Raw genomic sequence first — 19,792 nt, forward strand, 5'->3', positions numbered from 1 at the left:
CGAGTCAGTGTTGACAACCCTATTTATATATAATTGTTCTGGCTGGCGCACTTTGAACCATCGTCTAATGAACATAGTGGTGATAAGTGCCATTATTGAACACTGTGGGGCCGACTTTGGTGGCCGCCCATTTCTCTACGGCCACCTGGCGGGAGGTCCGTTTTGGCGCCCGCTGCCGCCGGGAGCTGATTTCATCGCCGTTGTGTGGGCGAGAGCGGCAGTCGGCGTCAGTCGGCAGGCGGGAGCAGGCAGGTGCAGGACTCGGCGGCAAACGTCATTAGAATACGTCAGGTGGAGGCCTCTTCACTCAGGTATTTTCGGAGGGCCTCCACTGCACGTGCGCGGGATTTGGGCGTTTTTTTTAATAGTTTTGTTGATGGGACCTGTAGTCCTTTTGTGGCCCTTGCAGGCAAATTGAGGAAGTGCTCATGGCCATAAAAGGAGAGCACGTAATTGCACTTCCAATGGGAGAGGAGAGAGACGAGAGAGAAGAGAGGAGGGAGAGGAGAGAGGAGAGAGAGGAGAGAGGAGGTTAGAGGAGAGAGGATGATAGAGGGGAGAGGAGGTTAGAGGGGAGAGGAGGTTAGAGGAGAGAGGAAGTTAGAGGAGAGAGGAAGTTAGAGGAGAGAGGAGGTTAGAGGAGAGAGGAGGAGCGAGGAGGTTAGAGGAGAGAGGAGGTTAGAGGAGAGAGGAGGAGAGAGGAGGTTAGAGGAGAGAGGAGGTTAGCGGAGCGAGGAGGTTAGAGGAGAGGAGAGGAGAGGAGAGAGAGAGAGGAGGGAGAAGGGCCAATATTTGTGCCCCTTCACCTGGAGGAGCCAGAAGCAGCTGACATCAGCCTCCTGTCATGTCAGCCAAGTGTCTGCAGAACCTTGGCGTTGGGTTCAGATTTCCTGGGGTTTCCAACAGACTCAACTGAAGCAAGCGCAAGCAAGCGCAGAGGCCGCGGCTCAAAGGGAAGCAAGGCGCCGCCACCCAGCAGCAGTGAGCAACCACCTGCACATGCATCACGGCTTGCTATAATGAACCAGATGGTGCAGCTATCAACCACTGGCATGGAGGTAGATCACAAGATGCTGCAGACCATGACTGTGATAGCTGCCAGCATCACCACATTCACCCAGCAGCATGATCAAGGGAGGGAGCACATCCTCACAGTGTTGGAGCGCACAACAGAAAGCGTTGAGGCCACAAGGCAGGAGGTGGCTTCTGCTCGTGTGGTGCAAGCCCCCGACCCCACACCCTCAAGGCACACAGATGCGGAGGAGCAGGAGATCCTGGCGCCTTCGGTCCCGCGCCCTACGTTGTCACCGAGACGCACACGTCTACACACATCCCGCTGCCCTCCTGCACAACCTCCTCAACCAGAGGCAGTGAGGGGCAGGGGAGGGCCACTCCATCGTGTAGGTGTGGGGAGGAAGAGGAACTCGGACATCACTGCAAAGTGGGGGTGTGGTGGGGGAAAGAGAGGTGGTAGTGCCGGGTAGAGGGGTTGGTGTTGCATTTTTGTGTAAATGTATCTATATGTCATAATGTTATGTAACGTTTGTCATTGTGCACTTGTAAATACACTCACATTGTTGACCCTCTGTTTATGCATGTGCCATTTTAACGTCATGTGTGGTGCGTTGCGCCAACCACACATCTGTCCCTCAGGTCATCTGCTTCAACAGGAATATCTTCCCATCCACATCTGATTGCATTGTATAATGGGTCCTGTCATCAGGCCATCGCATGACAACACTGAAGGGTGAGCAATGCAGGAAGGCTGCCATTCAATTTACCAAGTTGCAGGGCAGACCTTAAGGCTTACACTTCAACCCTCTTTTTGCGAGGCTAAACATGGACATGGTCATCAGTTACATTGCAGTATATTGTGCGAGACAATTAATGAATCAGCTTGGATGTACAAAATGTGAGATGCTGAACACTTTTCAGTCACTTATAATTTTCCCTTCGCCATTGGCCTTCTCAATGAAGGGCTTTCAGCAAGGTGCAAGAAAAAAGCCTCCATTAGCTTAGAGACATTTCAATCGGTTTCATGACATTTAATTTAAACATCACCATCAGCAAGAAAGTAATGCAACATTGACCTAACTTCTTTCCAGCAGTCCCACTGATATGGTGCAGAATCCAACTGGCTGCCGTGATGTGATGGTCACCAGCACTCCCTCCCAGCCGATGTGCCAGAGCTTCCCCAATGCACTCCACCTCTCTCTCTCCCTCCTACCCACCCGATCTGCGAGAGCTGCCCCATTGCACTCCACCTCTGTCTCCCTCCCTCCCACTCAATCTGTGAGTGCTGGCCGACTGCCGCCCAGCTCACACCTGCTTTTCCAGAGCAGTCCTTCTGGTGGGCGTCAGGTCGATGGGAGGCCAGGAAAAAGCATCAAAATCGGCATTCACAGACATCCGGCATGGGCAGGTGGGACGATGTAACGTGGGCTGAACCCTTCCACACCAAGTTCCCGCCGGGCGGAACCTCGATTTCAGATGGGCGGTTCCGGAGGAATTGCCCAGAAAACGACGATTTCCGGCGGAACCTCGGCAGCTGCGGGCGGGCCAGCGACAAAAATCGGCCCCTGTGAGTTAAGAAAGCTGCCTGTGTAAATCGGCACATCTTAAAATAATCTAGGAAAGAGATAGCAGAGGCATTACTACACATATTTAAGAATTCATTAGAAAAAGGTGTAGTGCCAGAGGACTGGTGGGTAGCTAACGTAATACCTATATTTAAGAAGGGAACTATAGAACAGTCAGCTTAACATCGGTGGTAGGTAAAATAATGGAATCCCTACTAAAGGAGAAAATAGAATATCTAGAAAGCAAAAATATAATAATGAATAGTCAGCGTGGATTTCAAAAGGGAAATTCTTGCTTGACCAACAACATTGGATTTTTTGAAGAGGTAACAAAGAGAGTAGATAAGGATAATGCAGTAGATGTAATGTATCTAGATTTTTAAAGGGCCTTTGATAAGGTACCACATAATAGGTTCATGAATAAGGTCAGAGAATGCAGAGTCGGGACAAGTAGCAGAATGGATAGCTCGCTGGGTTCAAGACAGAAAGCAGAGAGTAGGGGTAGAGGGGTAGCTATTCAGAGTGCCAGAAGATGGAAAGTGGTGTTCCAGAAGGATCCATGCTGTTCACAATATACAATTTAGACTTAGAGTCACAAACACAATTTCTAAATGTGCGGATGACACCAAATTGGGGGGATAGTTAATACTGAAGAGGACTGCAACAAATTACAAGAAGACATTAATAAACTTGCAGAATGGGAATATAATTGCCAAATGAATTTCAAACACAGATAAATTTTGGTAAGAAAAATAAGGAAGTCACATTTGACTTGGAAAATAAGACTCTAAATGGGGTAGAAGAGCAAATAGATCTCAGATAAAATACACAAATCACTAAAAGTAGTGACACAAGTCAATAAGGCCATAAAGGGTACAGTAGCACAGTGGTAATGTTACTGGACTAGTAATCCAGAGGCCTGGACTAATGATTCAGAGACATGAGCTCAAATCCTACCATGGCAGCTGGGGAATTTAAATTCAATATAATTAAATAAATCTGGAATAAAAAGCAAGTATCAGTAATGGTGACCATGAAACTACTGGATTGTCGTAAAAGCTCATCTGGTTCAGTAATGCCATTTAGGGAAACAAATTTGCTGTCCTTACTCGGTCTGGCCTATATGTGACTCCAGACCCACATGTGGTTGACTTTTAACTGCCCTCTGAGATGGGCTAGCAAGCCACTCCGTTGTATTCAAGAAAGCGGCTTCTCAAGGGCAATTAGAAATGGGCAATAAATGCTGGTCTTGCCGGAGATGTCCACATCCCATGAATGAATATAAACATTTCTTTTAAAAGCAAATCAACCACCTTGGTTTATTTCTATAGGGATAGAATTGAAAAGTAGAGAAGTTATGCTAAACTTGTATCGATCCTTGGTTAGACTACACTTGGGGAGCGGGCAGGGAAGTGGAACTGCGTCCATGATCAGATCAGCCATGATCTTATTAAATGGTGGAGCAGGCTCGAGGGGTCAAATGGCCTACTCCTGCTCCTATTTCTTGTGTTCTTATGTACACTTGGAGTACTGTGTACAATTCTGGTCACCATATTATATAAAGGATATAGGGCTAGAACCTCCACTTTTTTTGCATGCTAAACGCCCACTTAATGCCCATTTTACCGCTGAAATGACGTATAACGCCCATATATCGCCCATTTTGGCACAAAATGGAAACTGACGGGCTTTTTTAGGAGACTTATCTCCGAGCATTATTTTCCCAATCGGCTTAATGCTGGGAAAAAATATTACCGCCTGCCCACTTTTTTTGGGCGGAATCAGCAGAATGGGCAAAATCAACGTGCATAATATCGCCCAGCATTACTTTCCACACGGAATTAACGCCGAGATTCAATGTGAACTCACGCCCACTGTTTTTTTGTCGTAAGGGGCATATTTAACTAGCAGCCATGGAGATTGGCTATCATCAATTTCACCACCTCGCACACATATCGCCCACAATATCGCTTGCTCAAAAAGCCACCCACAAAAAGTGGAACTAACAGGAACGAACGCCAGCGATGTGGCTGGCATTTGTTAAATCCCACTCTTACGTGAGAAGCTGATATCAGAAAGATTTCCCTGAAAGTGCGCTGATGTGAGTGACAACACTGACACTCTGCTGTGTGTGTGTAGCTCAGACATCAATGGTGCCCATCACCTTGGTGCCAGTTAAAGTTTACGTTGATTGATGTTAAGTTGTATTTAAACCTTTCATGGTAAGGAATCACCAGTGAGTAATGGTCCAGCTATCTGAGACAATGCGCAACAGGGTTATATTTAATAACAAAAGTTTAACATCAACATTGGTCTGAAATCATATGTATCACAGTCAATAACACCCAACCCCTGCCTACACCCCACTTTCTCCACCATTACATAAATCACATGTTCAACATGTCCAGCAACACAGAATACAAAGGTAAAGCAGGAGTGCGGTCCTCAGCCGTCATACATTGCAAAAAATTGCAGACACCCAGATGGAGATATAACACAGCCATCACCTGCGGACATGCACCTCACTTTCCTTCCCCCCTCTCCTTCTTCTCCCCACCTCTACCCCTTCCCCTCCTTGCTCCATGGCGCCTGGCCGAGGAGCTCCTCAGGCAGTGCCTCATTTGGGGGGATGAAGGCAGATGCGGTGGTTGCATGGGGACGGCAGTTGGTGAGAGGCGGGAGCAGCGTCGGAGCGGCCTATAAAAGGCCCAGCGGGAGCTCGAGAGCCAGCGGCAGTTGGTGAGAGGCGGGAGCAGCGTCGGAGCGGCCTATAAAAGGCCCAGCGGGAGCTCGAGAGCCAGCGGCAGTTGGTGAGAGGCGGGAGCAGCGTCGGAGCGGCCTATAAAAGGCGTACCGGTGCAGCTACAGTGGGAGAGAAAGCAAAAAAGAAGTACAAAGGAATCAAAAGGTGACGTCACAGCCAATGGGTTAAGTGATTGGTGAGTAGCTTTTCTTTTTATTTTTATATCAGTAATAAACTGTAACATTGTTATTACCAATTTAAGGGTATCTAACGGTTAAGGCATGGCGGGAGAGCTCGGTCACATGATATGCTCCTCCTGTGCTATGTGGGAACTCAGGGACGCTTCCGGTGTCCCTGATGACTACATGTGTGAGAAGTGTATCCGCCTCCATCTCCTGACGGACCGCGTTGCGGAATTGGAGCTGAGGGTGGATTCACTCTGGAGCATCCACGATGCTGAGAATGACATTAGTGGCACATGTAGTGAGTTGGTCTTACCGCTTGAGAAGGATCCACAGCCAGTTAGGGAATGGAAGACCAGCAGGAAGAGTAGTACAAAGAAGGTAGTGCAGGGGTCCCATATGGTCATCCCCCTGCAAAACAAATACACTGCTTTGAGTGCTGTTGAGGGAGATGACTCATCAGGGGAGAACAGCAGCAGCCAAGTTCATGGCACCGTGGCTGGCTCTGTTGTACAGGAGGGCATAAAAAAGAGTGGGAGAGCGATAGTGGTAGGGGATTCAATCATAAGGGGAATAGATAGGCGTTTCTGCGGCCGCAATCGAGACTCCAGGATGGTATGTTGCCTCCCTGGTGCAAGGGTCAAGGATGTCTCCGAGCAAGTGCAGGACATTCTAAAAAGGGAGGCAGAATAGTCAATTGTCGTGGTGCACATTGGTACCAACGACATAGGTAAAAAAAGGGATGAGGTTCTACGAGACGAATTTAAGGAGCTAGGAGCTAAATTAAAAAGTAGGACCTCAAAAGTAGTAATCTCGGGATTGCTACCAGTGCCACGTGCTAGTCAGAGTAGGAATCGCAGGAGAGCACAGATGAATACGTGGCTTGAGCAGTGGTGCAGCAGGGAGGGATTCAAATTCGTGGGGCATTGGATCAGGTTCTGGGGGAGGTGGGACCAGTACAAACTGGACGGTCTGCACTTGGGCAGGACCGGAACCAATGTCCGAGGGGGAGTGTTTTCTAGTGCTGTTGGGGAGGAGTTAAACTAATATGGCAGGGGGATGGGAACCAATACAGGGAGACAGAGGGAAACAAAAAGGAGACAAAAGCAAAAGACAGAAAAGAGATCAGTAAAAGTGGAGGGCAGAGAAACCAAAGGCAAGAAACAAAACGGGTCATTGAATATAAAAGGGTTGCAGGAGGGGTCAAAACTAAAAATCATGGTTTAAAAACTAGGATGAAAACACTCTACTTAAATGCACGCAGCATTAGAAATAAATAAATGAGTTGACGGCACAAATCATGACAAATGGGTATGATTTGGTGGCCATTACAGAAACATGGTTGCAAGGTGGCCAAGACTGGGAATTAAACATACGGGGTATCTGATGATTCAGAAAGATAGGCAAGAAGTGAAAGGAGGTGGGGTAGCTCTGTTAATAAAAGATGATATCAGGACAGTTGTGAGGGATGATATTGGCTCCAATGAACAAAATGTTGAATCATTGTGGGTGGAGATTAGAGATAGTAAGGGGAAAAAGTCACTGGTGGGCTTAGTTTATAGGCCCCCAAATAATAACTTCATGGTGGGGCGGGCAATAATCAAGGGAATAATGGAGGCATGTGAAAAAGGAACGGCAGTAGTCATGGGGGATTTTAACCTACATATCGATTGGTCAAATCAAATCGCACGGGGTAGCCTGGAGGAGGAATTCATAGAATGCATATGGGATTGTTTCTTAGAACAGTATGTAACAGAACCTACAAGCAAGCAAGCCATCTTAGATCTGGTCCTGTGTAATGAGACAGGAAAAATAAATGATCTCCTTGTAAAAGATCCTCTCGGAATAAGTGATCACAATATGGTTGAATTTGTAATACAGATTGAGGATGAGGAAGTTGTGTCAGAAACGAGCGTACTATGCTTAAACAAAGGGGACTACAGTGGGATGAGGGCAGAGTTGGCTAAAGTAGACTGGAAACAAGGACTAAACGGTGTCACAATTGAGGAACAGTGGAGGACTTTTAAGGAGCTCTTTCATAGTGCGCAACAAAAATATATTCCAGTGAAAAAGAAGGTCGGCAAGAGAAGGGATAACCAGCCGTGGATAACCAAGGAAATAAAGGAAAGTATCAAATCAAAGACCAATGCGTATAAGGTGGCCAAGGTTAGTGGGAAACTAAAGGATTGGGAAAATTTTAAGTAACAGCAAAGAATGACTAAAAAAGCAATAAAGAAAGGGAAGATAGATTACGAAGGTAAACTTGCGCAAAACATAAAAAAAGATAGTAAAAGCTTTTCCAGATATATAAAACGGAAAAGAGTGACTAAAGTAAATGTTGGTCCCTTAGAAGATGAAAAGGGGGATTTAATAATGGGAAATGTGGAAATGGCTGAGACCTTAAACAATTATTTTGCTTCCATCTTCACAGTGGAAGACACAAAAACCATGCCAAAATTTGCAGGCCACAGGAATATGGGAAGGGAGGACCTGGAGACAATCACTATCACTAGGGGGGTAGTGCTGGACAGGCTAATGGGACTGAAGGTAGACAAGTCCCCTGGTCCTGATGAAATGCATCCCAGGGTATTAAAAGAGATGGCGGAAGTTATAGCAGATGCATTCGTTATAATCTACCAAAATTCTCTGGACTCTGGGGAGGTACCAGCGGATTGGAAAGCAGCTAATGTAACGCCTCTGTTTAAAAAAGGGGGCAGGCAAAAGGCAAGTAACTATAGGCCGGTTAATTTAACATCTGTAGTGGGGAAAATGCTTGAAACTATCATTAAGGAAGAAATAGCGGGACATCTAGATAGGAATAGTGCAATCAAGCAGACGCAGCATGGATTCATGAAAGGGAAATCATGTTTAACTAACTTACTGGAATTCTTTGAGGATATAACGGGCATGGTGGATAGAGCTGTACCAATGGATGTGGTGTATTTAGATTTCCAAAAGGCATTCGATAAGGTGCCACACAAAAGGTTACTGCAGAAGATAAAGGTACGCAGAGTAAGAGGAAATGTATTAGCATGGATAGAGAATTGGCTGGCGAACAGAAAGCAGAGAGTCGGGATAAATGGGTCCTTTTCCGGTTGGAAATCAGTGGTTAGTGGTGTGCCGCAGGGATCAGTGCTGGGACCACAACTGTTTATAATATACATAGATGACCTAGAAGAGAGGACAGAGTGTAGTGCAACAAAATTTGCAGATGACACTAAAATTAGTGGGAAAGCGGGTTGTGTAGAGGACTCAGAGAGGCTGCAAGGAGATTTGGATTGGTTAAGCGAATGGGCTAAAGTTTGGCAGATGGAATACACTGTCGGAAAGTGTGAGGTCATCCACCTTGGGAAAAAAAACAGTAAAAGGGAATATTATTTGAATGGGGAGAAATTACAACATGCTGTGGTGCAGAGGGACCTGGGGGTCCTTGTGCATGAATCCCAAAAGGTTAGTTTGCAGGTGCAGCAGGTAATCAGGAAGGCAAATGGAATGTTGGCCTTCATTGCGAGAGGGATGGAGTACAAAAGCAGGGAGGTCCTGCTGCAACTGTATAAGGTATTGGTAAGGCCGCACCTGGAGTACTGCGTGCAGTTTTGGTTACCTTACTTAAGGAAGGATATACTAGCTTTGGAAGGGGTACAGAGACGATTCACTAGGCTGATTCCAGAAATGAGGGGGTTACCGTATGATGATAGATTGAGTAGACTGGGTCTTTACTCCTTGGAGTTCAGAAGGATGAGGGGTGATCTTATAGAAACATTTAAAATCATGAAAGGGATAGACAAGATAGAGGCAGAGAGGTTGTTTCCATTGGTAGGGGAGACTAGAACTAGGGGGCACAGCCTCAAAATACGGAGGAGCCAATTTAGAACCGAGTTGAGAGGGAATTTCTTCTCCCAAAGGGTTGTGAATCTGTGGAATTCTCTGCCCAGGGCAGCAGTTGAGGCTAGCTCATTGAATGTTTTCAAGTCAAAGATAGATAGATTTTTAACCAATAAGAGAATTAAGGGTTATGGGGAGCGGGCGGGTAAGTGGAGCTGAGTCCACGACCAGATCAGCCATGATCTTATTGAATGGCGGAACAGGCTCGAGGGGCTAGATGGCCTACTCCTGTTCCTAATTCTTATGTTCTTATGTTCTTATGAAGCGAGGGGTGCCGAAGGGAGAACACTCTCTGACGCAAAAGCAGTATCTTGGTCCTTGCTCTCATCTGTCGTTCGCAGTGGTGGTGCGGAACCTAGGGGTGGAGTGCCGCGCTCGGAGATCACTGGGAGCCTGTGGCAGCAGTGTTCCTGGCTACCAGCTCCAGGGCCTCCTCCATCCCTTCCATGTTGTATCTTATTTGTTGGACAAAAACTCGGTGCCAACTATGTTCTTGATGCTTAGTAGGCTTTTTGCTACTGGTGAATCTCCGTCGTGCCTCTCACAACAGCCAAACAAGCACACACCACAGCCACACACGCTTTCAGTCTCTGTGAGCTCCCTCTCTCTCTGTCTCCTCTTCTGCGCATGTCATGATGACCCTTGACCTCCAGAATCGCTGGAATCGAGTGTTGCTATGCTGTTGCTAAGGACGGCCACACTTTATGGCAGAAGGTCAAAAGAATTTGCCGCTACCACCCATTTGATATCGCTCGTGGTAACGCCCATTTTCAAAAATGTACACTCGGTGTTTTGAGAATGGGCGAGAAGCCGGCGATCTTAAAACACGTTTTTAACGCCCACACCGGAAATAACGCTCATTTTTGGGCGCTAAGCACCAATGTGGAGGTTCTAGCCCACAGAGGCACTGGAGACAGTGCAAGAAAGATTTACAAGGATGACACCAGAAATGAGAGGGTATACCCAGCAGAAAAGGATGAACAAGCTGAGTCTCTTTTCTCTTGAAGAGAGAAGGCTCAGGGATGATCTAGTAGAACTCTTTAAAATTATGAAACATTTTGAAATAGGCGGTCTTAGTGATGGTGCGAATATATGGTTGGAACCTCATCTTGGGGTCAAATATGACGCCAAGGTTGCGAGAATGTCTATTTCAGTCTCAGGCAATTGCCAGGGAGAGAGATGAAGTCAGTAGCTTTATGGTGGGGAAGAGCAAAACCAGAGGCGATCAATATAAGATAGTCACCAAGAAATCAAATAGGGAATTCAGAAGAAACTTCTTTACCAAAGGGTGCTGAGAATGTGGAACTCGCTACCACAGGGAACGATTGAAGCAAATATTATTGATGTGTTTAAGGGAAGGCTAGATAAGCATATAAGGGAGAAGGAAATAGAGAGTTATGCTGATAGAGTTAGATGAGGAAAGGTAAGGGAGGCTCGAGTAGAGCATAAATGCCACCATGGAGTGGTTGTGCCGAATGTTTCTGTGCCGTATATCCTATGTAATCCTATGTAAAACTGCAACATGTTTTGGATATTTGCAACAGGGTTGACTGGTCGGACTGCTTCCTCACTCAGCCCATCTCCCACCCAAAGTGATCACACAAACTTCCACTCCATAATGTGCAAAACAAAGGGGGATTGACTAGTGTGTGTATGATATATAAAGTGTTGATTTTCAGAAATGTAACTTGTGCTGTGATTGTGCCATAAATGAAATGAGATATTAAAGTTCTGAAATACTACAGGTTTTCCAATGCACTGCCGCCATAGATCAGGTAGGTGTACAGTAGAAGGCCTGAAAATCAGGCTGGAGAATACATTTACATGTTTGGGAGAAGGGATTCCCTGGTCGGGAGGAGGGAGGTGGTGGTGGCTTGGAGAGACATACCCAAACTGGGGAATTCATTGACACCAGCTTGGGCACCAGGTGAAAGAAGGTTAAATGGCTTAGAGGCTTAATGACAGAAACATAGAAAATAGGTGCAGCAGTATGACATTCGGCCCTTCGAGCCAGCAAAGCCATTCTATAAGATCATGGCTGATCATTCAACCTCAGTCCCCTTTCCTGCTTTCTCTCCATACCCCTTGACCCCTTTGGCCATAAGGGCCATATCTAACTCCCTTTTGAATATATCTAACAAACTGGCTTCAACAACTTTCTGCAGTAAAGAATTCCACAGGTTAACCACTCTCTGAGTTGTAAAGGGGGGGGAGGGTGTGGTTTTAATGAGGGGGTGAGGTTCCCTTCTGACCAACTTGAGCAGTTTCGAATCGCTCCCCCTCCCTTGGGTTCTGTACTCTGGATTTATTTGGGGGGTGTGACAAAAGTGCAAAGGACACTGGTTTGATGCAAAGAACTCTGGTTTTATTACAGTCAAAGTAATACAGGCTTATTACTCTAGTAAGAAAATACAAGGCCAAACTTACAATCACTCTAATAAAGGACAGTACAAGGAAAGATACAAGGTCAAACTTATAATCACTCTAATAAACTACAATACAAGGAAAGGTACAAGGTCAAACTTATAATCACTCTAATAAAGTACCATGCACTACACATTCAAAGGGGGTTGCAGTAAAATCCAACCTCGCAATACTTAATTCTAGATAGGTTAGACTCCAGGGCAGGCAGGGACTTATGCTTACCAATTCTTTTGATAGTTAATGGTAAATGGTGATGTTCTTCCTTCCTTCAGGAGTTCAAGACTTCGAGGCTAGAGAAGTTAGTTTACAACTGTCACGTTGGTTTCTCTCCTTGTCTTGCTGAGGTAGTAGCAACCACCTCTCTCCCCAACCTCTGTTGAAAACAGTGGCCAGTTATACGATTTCAGTGGTTCTAATCTTGCCGCCCAATCTGTTCACAATCCTTTGTATAATTTTGGCGGGCTTGGTTCTTCTTTGTAATATTTTGTCGGGCTCGTTAAAGTTGATATGTCTTGGGTGGGTTGATGTTCGAAAACTGTTTCCTGATGGAAATATTAGTTTGGTAATTTCAATGTCCTTTTGTGCTTAGTCTTTCGCATGCAGGCTGGATTGGGCCTCTTTGTGATGTATATGCTGAAATGGTTTGTCCAGACCCAGGTAGATGGGGAGCTACCTCTGGGTGATTTTGTGATGGTAATGTCTCTTGTGGAGAAGGATTTTCAAATATTCAATCTTCCAGACAGGTTAACTCAGTCCTCACACTCAGACAGTTCCAATAATCAAGTGAGCTTCTTTTGTTCCCTAGGTCCGCCCACAGGCTTGAATTTGTATTGTAAAAGTTCATAATTCCATTAAAGTTCATAGTTTCTTCCATAACCACTTTAGAGTTCCAAACTTTTCGGTAGATAGTCCCAAATTAAATTTCCTTTTGAATGAGCCCAAGCACAGGGGGGATTCTTGTGAATTTTGCATTCCTTCATTCCCCCCTGTTGACACTCCACACTCTTGAGTGTCAATCAAAGTAAGCAAAATTCCTGCTCCCGAGAGTCAACCTTCCCGCATTTATAGTAGCTAAACATTACCCTGCATCCCCCGTTGGAATGCAATACAATATACAGGCAAATACAGCCATTATAACTCAGTTATAGCATAGAGGGGGTATGATGTCCCTCTTTTATTCGTTTTTTTACAGTAAAATGACGGTATACAGTCATACACAACTTTAAGTAAAGTAAAACAAAAACACATAGTAACAAATTCTCAAATCGCATAAAAGGTCCATAGTTAAATAAGTTTTCAGTTCGGTAAAATAAAGGTACATAGTCAAAACATTTAAGTAACACTCTTACAACACTCGCGATGTTGCAGTTTACAGCAGGTAAAATCAAACACAAATTAAACATGGTAGTATGGTGTCACCCCTCCCTGCGCGATTCCCAAGTTCGGCCAAGGAGCATATAGCACCCTTTGGTGCCTGATCTAACAGTCTCTGAATTTCACTCGGCAAGTGAGATACCATAAATAAAGCTCAGTAAGTTGATCGGGAAACATTTTAAACTGGCGAGCAGCATGCACATGGCGAGACACCGGTTTTACACACACCGGCGGCGAGAAGGGCAAAGCGTTCCAGACTTCGTGGCAGACCTCCGGCGACTGGCGAGCCTATGTAAGTTCCCAGATGCATGCAGAGTGGAGATGCTGAGAGACTTTTTTATTGAGGGCATCGGGCACGCTGGGGTTTTCAGGAAACTGATTGAGACCAAAGACTTGACCCTGGAAATGGCGGCTTTGATGGCCCAGACATTTATCTCAGGAGAGGAAGAGACCAGAATGATGTTTGACAAAAATCTTGGCTTAAATGCAGCAAGTGGACAGGGAGTCAACATTGTTAATGCGGCACACAGTTCTCCAGGAAGACAGGGGCAATCGGACATGCCCGAGCATGTAGTCGAACCCAAAGGGGGAATTCAACAGAGACAATGGCTAGCTGAACGGTGATTCATACCATCGCAGGGGACAATGCGGCCAGTAATGGGGCCATCAACACCTGTTAATGGTGCACTTAAGGACAGTTACAGAGACAGTCAGAGACGATCGACTGGTAATGGACCTTTTGTTTCCAACAATGGCTCATGTTAGAAACATAGAAACATAGAAACATAGAAAATAGGTGCAGGAGCAGGCCATTCAGCCCTTCTAGCCTGCACCGCCATTCAATGAGTTCATGGCTGAACATGAAACTTCAGTACCCCCTTCCTGCTTTCTCGCCATAACCCTTGATCCCCCGAGTAGTAAGGACTTCATCTAACTCCCTTTTGAATATATTTAGTGAATTGGCCTCAACTACTTTCTGTGGTAGAGAATTCCACAGGTTCACCACTCTCTGGGTGAAGAAGTTTCTCCTCATCTCGGTCCTAAATGGCTTACCCCTTATGCTCAGACTGTGACCCCTGGTTCTGGACTTCCCCAACATTGGGAACATTCTTTCTGCATCTAACCTGTCTAAACCCGTCAGAATTTTAAACGTTTCTATGAGGTCCCCTCTCATTCTTCTGAACTCCAGTGAATACAATCCCAATTGATCCAATCTTTCTTGATAGGTCAGTCCCGCCATCCCGGGAATCAGTCTGGTGAACCTTCGCTGCACTCCCTCAATAGCAAGAATGTCCTTCCTCAAGTTAGGAGACCAAAACTGTACACAATACTCCAGGTGTGGCCTCACCAAGGCCCTGTACAACTGTAGCAACACCTCCCTGCCCCTGTATTCAAATCCCCTCGCTATGAAGGCCAACATGCCATTTGCTTTCTTAACCGCCTGCTGTACCTGCATGCCAACCTTCAATGACTGATGTACCATGACACCCAGGTCTCGTTGCACCTTCCCTTTTCCTAATCTGTCACCATTCAGATAATAGTCTGTCTCTCTGTTTTTACCACCAAAGTGGATAACCTCACATTTATCCACATTATACTTCATCTGCCATGCATTTGCCCACTCACCTAACCTATCCAAGTCACTCTGCAGCCTAATAGCATCCTCCTCGCAGCTCACACTGCCACCCAACTTAGTATCATCCGCAAATTTGGAGATACTGCATTTAATCCCCTCGTCTAAATCATTAATGTACAATGTAAACAGCTGGGGCCCCAGCACAGAACCTTGCGGCACTCCACTAGTCACTGCCTGCCATTCTGAAAAGTACCCGTTTACTCCTACTCTTTGCTTCCTGTCTGACAACCAGTTCTCAATCCACGTCAGCACACTACCCCCAATCCCATGTGCTTTAACTTTGCACATTAATCTCTTGTGTGGGACCTTGTCGAAAGCCTTCTGAAAGTCCAAATATACCACATCAACTGGTTCTCCCTTGTCCACTTTACTGGAAACATCCTCAAAAAATTCCAGAAGATTTGTCAAGCATGATTTCCCTTTCACAAATCCATGCTGACTTGGACCTATCATGTCACCATTTTCCAGATGCACTGCTATGACATCCTTAATAATTGATTCCATCACTTTACCCACTACTGAGGTCAGGCTGACCGGTCTATAATTCCCTGTTTTCTCTCTCCCTCCTTTTTTAAAAAGTGGGGTTACATTGGCTACCCTCCACTCCATAGGAACTGATCCAGAGTCAATGGAATGTTGGAAAATGACTGTCAATGCATCCGCTATTTCCAAGGCCACCTCCTTAAGTACTCTAGGATGCAGTCCATCAGGCCCTGGGGATTTATCGGCCTTCAATCCCATCAATTTCCCCAACACAATTTCCCGACTAATAAAGATTTCCCTCAGTTCCTCTTCCTTACTAGACCCTCTGACCCCTTTTATATCCGGAAGGTTGTTTGTATCCTCCTTAGTGAATACCGAACCAAAGTACTTGTTCAATTGATCCGCCATTTCTTTGCTCCCCGTTATGACTTCCCCTGATTCTGACTGCAGGGGACCTACGTTTGTCTTCACCAACCTTTTTCTCTTTACATACCTATAGAAACTTTTGCAATCCGCCTTAATGTTCCCTGCAAGCTTCTTCTCGTACTCCATTTTCCCTGTCCTAATCAAACCCTTTGTTCTCCTCTGCTGAGTTCTAAATTTCTCCCAGTCCCCAGGTTCGCTGCTATTTCTGGCCAATTTGTATGCCACTTCCTTGGCTTTAATACTATCCCTGATTTCCCTAGATAGCCACGGTTGAGCCACCTTCCCCTTTTTATTTTTACGCCAGACAGGAATGTACAATTGTTGTACTTCATCCATGCGGTCTCTAAATGTCTGCCATTGCCCATCCACAGTCAACCCCCTAAGTATCATTCGCCAATCTATCCTAGCCAATTCACGCCTCATACCTTCAAAGTTACCCTTCTTTAAGTTCTGGACCATGGTCTCTGAAATTACTGTTTCATTCTCCATCCTAATGCAGAATTCCACCATATTATGGTCACTCTTCCCCAAGGGGCCTCGCACAATGAGATTGCTAATTAATCCTCTCTCATTACACAACACCCAGTCTAAGATGGCCTCCCCCCTAGTTGGTTCCTCAACATATTGGTCTAGAAAACCATCCCTTATGCACTCCAGGAAATCCTCCTCCACCGTATTGCTTCCAGTTTGGCTAGCCCAATCTATGTGCATATTAAAGTCACCCATTATAACTGCTGCACCTTTATTGCATGCACCCCTAATTTCCTGTTTGATGCCCTCCCCAACATCCCTATTACTGTTTGGAGGTCTGTACACAACTCCTACTAACGTTTTTTGCCCTTTGGTGTTCTGCAGCTCTACCCATATAGAGGTGTGGAGGCAAACACCCAGCCAGAGCTTGCAGGTATCAGCAATATACCTGCAGAAACTGCAATGTCAGTAGTCACTTGGTGCGTATATGCAGGAAGCCTGCAGCCACGTTGATGTACGAGGAGGACGGGCCCGATGTAAACCCACGAGGCAAAATGAACACTGGGGGAAATCGCTGGAAGCTGAAGTTCAGCGAGTTCATGTGGAGCACATATACAGTTCATACACCAGGACGCCACCGATAATAATGAAAGTGCTCCTCAATGGCATCCCAGTATCAATGGAACTAGACACAGGGGCCAGCCAGTCCCTGATGAGTATCAAACAGTTTGACAAGTTGTGGGCATCCAAGGCCAGGAGGCCAAAATTATTGCCGATTGACACACAGCTACGGACATACAAAAGGAGATCATTCTGGTGCTAGGCAGCGCCACGGTAGTCGTGACCCACAAAGATTTGGAGAACAGATTGCAACTCTGGATTGTCCCGGGGGACGGTCCCGCACTACTGGGGAGGAGTTGGCTTGCTGTCATGAACTGGAAATGGGGCGATGTCAATACAATTTCTTCTGTGGAGCGAGTATCATGCTCACAGGTCCTGGATAAATTTGATTCATTATTTCAACCTGGCATTGGCACTTTCATGGGGGCCAATGTAGTGATTCACATAAACCCGGAATCCAGGCCAGTACACCATAAGGCCAGAGCGGTGCCGTACGTGATACGGGAAAAGATAGAAGGCGAATTGGACCACCTGCTGAGAGAAGGCATCATCTCGCCAGTCGAATTCAGTGACTGGGCGAGCCCGATTGTGCCGGTGCTCAAGGCGGATGGGTCGGTCAGGATATGTGGCGATTACAAGGCCACCATCAATCGTGTGTCACTCCAAGACCAGTACCCGCTACCGAGAGCGGAGGACCTCTCTGCGACGCTATCCGGTGGCAAACTTTTTTCAAAATTGGATCTGACCTCAGATTACATGACCCAGGAGCTGGCGAGTGAGTCGAAGAAGCTGACCACCATCACGACACACAAGGGGTTGTTTGAGTACAACAGATGTCCATTCGGGATTTGTTCGGCCGCTGCGATCTTTCAATGAAATATGGAAAGCCTCCTTAAGTCGATTCCAAGGACGGTGCTTTTTCAAGACAACATCCTCATCATGAGTTGCGATACTGAAGAACACCTCTACAACCTGGAGGAGGTGCTACACAGACTGGACCGGGTAGGGCTGCGACTGAAAAAGGCGAAGTGCGTCTTCCTAGCTCCAGAGGTAGAATTCCTGGGGATGAGGGTAGCAGCAGATGGGATCAGACCTACTGCGTCCAAAACGGAAGCGATCCAGAGAGCACCTTGACCCCGCAACACGACAGAGCTGCGTTCATTCCTGGAGCTCCTGAACTATTTTGGTAATTTTCTTCCCAAATTGAGCACGCTGTTAGAGCCGCTACATGTGTTCCTACGCAAAGGTCGCGTTTGGGTCTGGGGGGACAGCCAGGAAAGGGCTTTTGATAGAGCACGCAATTTGTTATGCTCCAACAATCTGTTAATGTTCTATGACCCATGTAAGAAACTTGTTTTATCGTGCGATGCATCATCCTATGGGGTCGGGTGTGTGTTGCAGCATGTTACTGCCAAGGGTCGCTTACAGCCGGTAGCCTATGCCTCCAGAAGTCTGTCCCAGGCAGAAAGGTGCTACGGGATGGTAGAAAAGGAGGCGCTTACATGTGTATATGCAGTAAAAAAAATGCACGAGTACCTGTTTGGCAGGAAATTTGGGCTGGAGACAGATCACAAACCCCTAACATCCCTTTTGGCCGACAACAAGGCCATAAATGCAAATGCATCGGCCCACATACAGAGGTGGGCACTCACGTTAGCCACCTATGACTATACAATTCGGCAAAGATCGGGCACTGAAAACTGCGCCGATGCACTCAGCAGGCTCCCACTAGCCACCACCGAGGGGGCAACCGAGCATGCTGCTGAGATGGTCATGGCTGTTGAAGCTTTCGAAAGCGAAGGCTCACCCATGACAGCCCGTCAGATCAAAGTCTGAAGAAATAGAGACCCGCTACTGTCTTTAGTCAAGAAATGTGTCCTGAATGGGGACTGGGCAGCCACGTACGGGGCATGCCCCGAGGAATTTAAACCATTTCACAGGCGCAAGGATGAACTCTCGATTCAGGCCGATTGCCTACTATGGGGAAACCGAGTAGTCATGCCCCAGATGGGCAGAGAGGTGTTCATCAGAGAACTCCACAATGAGCACCCGGGCATTGTCATGATGAAGGCAATTGCCAGGTCACACGTTTGGTGGCCAGGGATAAATGCAGACCTGGAACTTTGTGTTCGCAGGTGCGACACGTGTGCCCAGCTGGGCAATGCACCCAGGTAAGCCCCCCTTAGCCCTTGGTCCTGGCCTGCCAAGCCATGGTTACGCATCCATGTGGACTACGCAGGTCCTTTCATGGGAAAAATATTTTTGATTGCAGTAGACGCCAACTCCAAATGGATCGAGTGTGACATTCTTAATTCAAGCACATCCTCTGCCACGGTAGAAAGTCTACGGGCAATGTTCGCCACCCATGGTCTACCGGATGTCTTGGTAAGCGACAATGGCCTGTGCTTTACAAGCATTGAATTCCAGGACTTCATGGCAGGAAATGGTATCAACCATGTCAGAACGGTACCATTCAAGCTGACCTCAAACGGCCAGGCGGAATAAGCAGTGCAGATAATCAAACAGGGGATGCTCAGGATCCAAGGGGGTTCCCTACAAAGCCGCTTATCACGCCTCCTGTTGGCCAATAGATCTCGACCACACTCGCTCACAGGGGTTCCACCCGCAGAGCTGCTAATGAAAAGGACGCTCAAATCCAGGTTATCCCTTATACACCCCACCATGAAAGAAATTGTTGAGAGCAGGCGCCAGTCATAATGTGACTACCATGACAAGAATGCGAGGGCGCGATGTATTTATGTCAATGATCCTGTCTTTGTCCTCAACTACGCTGCAGGGCCCAAATGGCTCTCAGACACTGTGATTGCCAAAGAGGGGAATAGGATTCTGGTAGTTAAACTTACCAATGGACAAATCTGCCGCAAACACGTGGATCAAACAAAAAGGAGTTTCAGCAACCCCATAGAAGAGGCAGAGGAATAACACGATGTAGAGTTCACTCCACCAC

This window comes from Pristiophorus japonicus, chromosome 5 (assembly GCF_044704955.1).
Source record: "Pristiophorus japonicus isolate sPriJap1 chromosome 5, sPriJap1.hap1, whole genome shotgun sequence".
Classification (NCBI taxonomy): Eukaryota; Metazoa; Chordata; class Chondrichthyes; family Pristiophoridae; genus Pristiophorus; species Pristiophorus japonicus.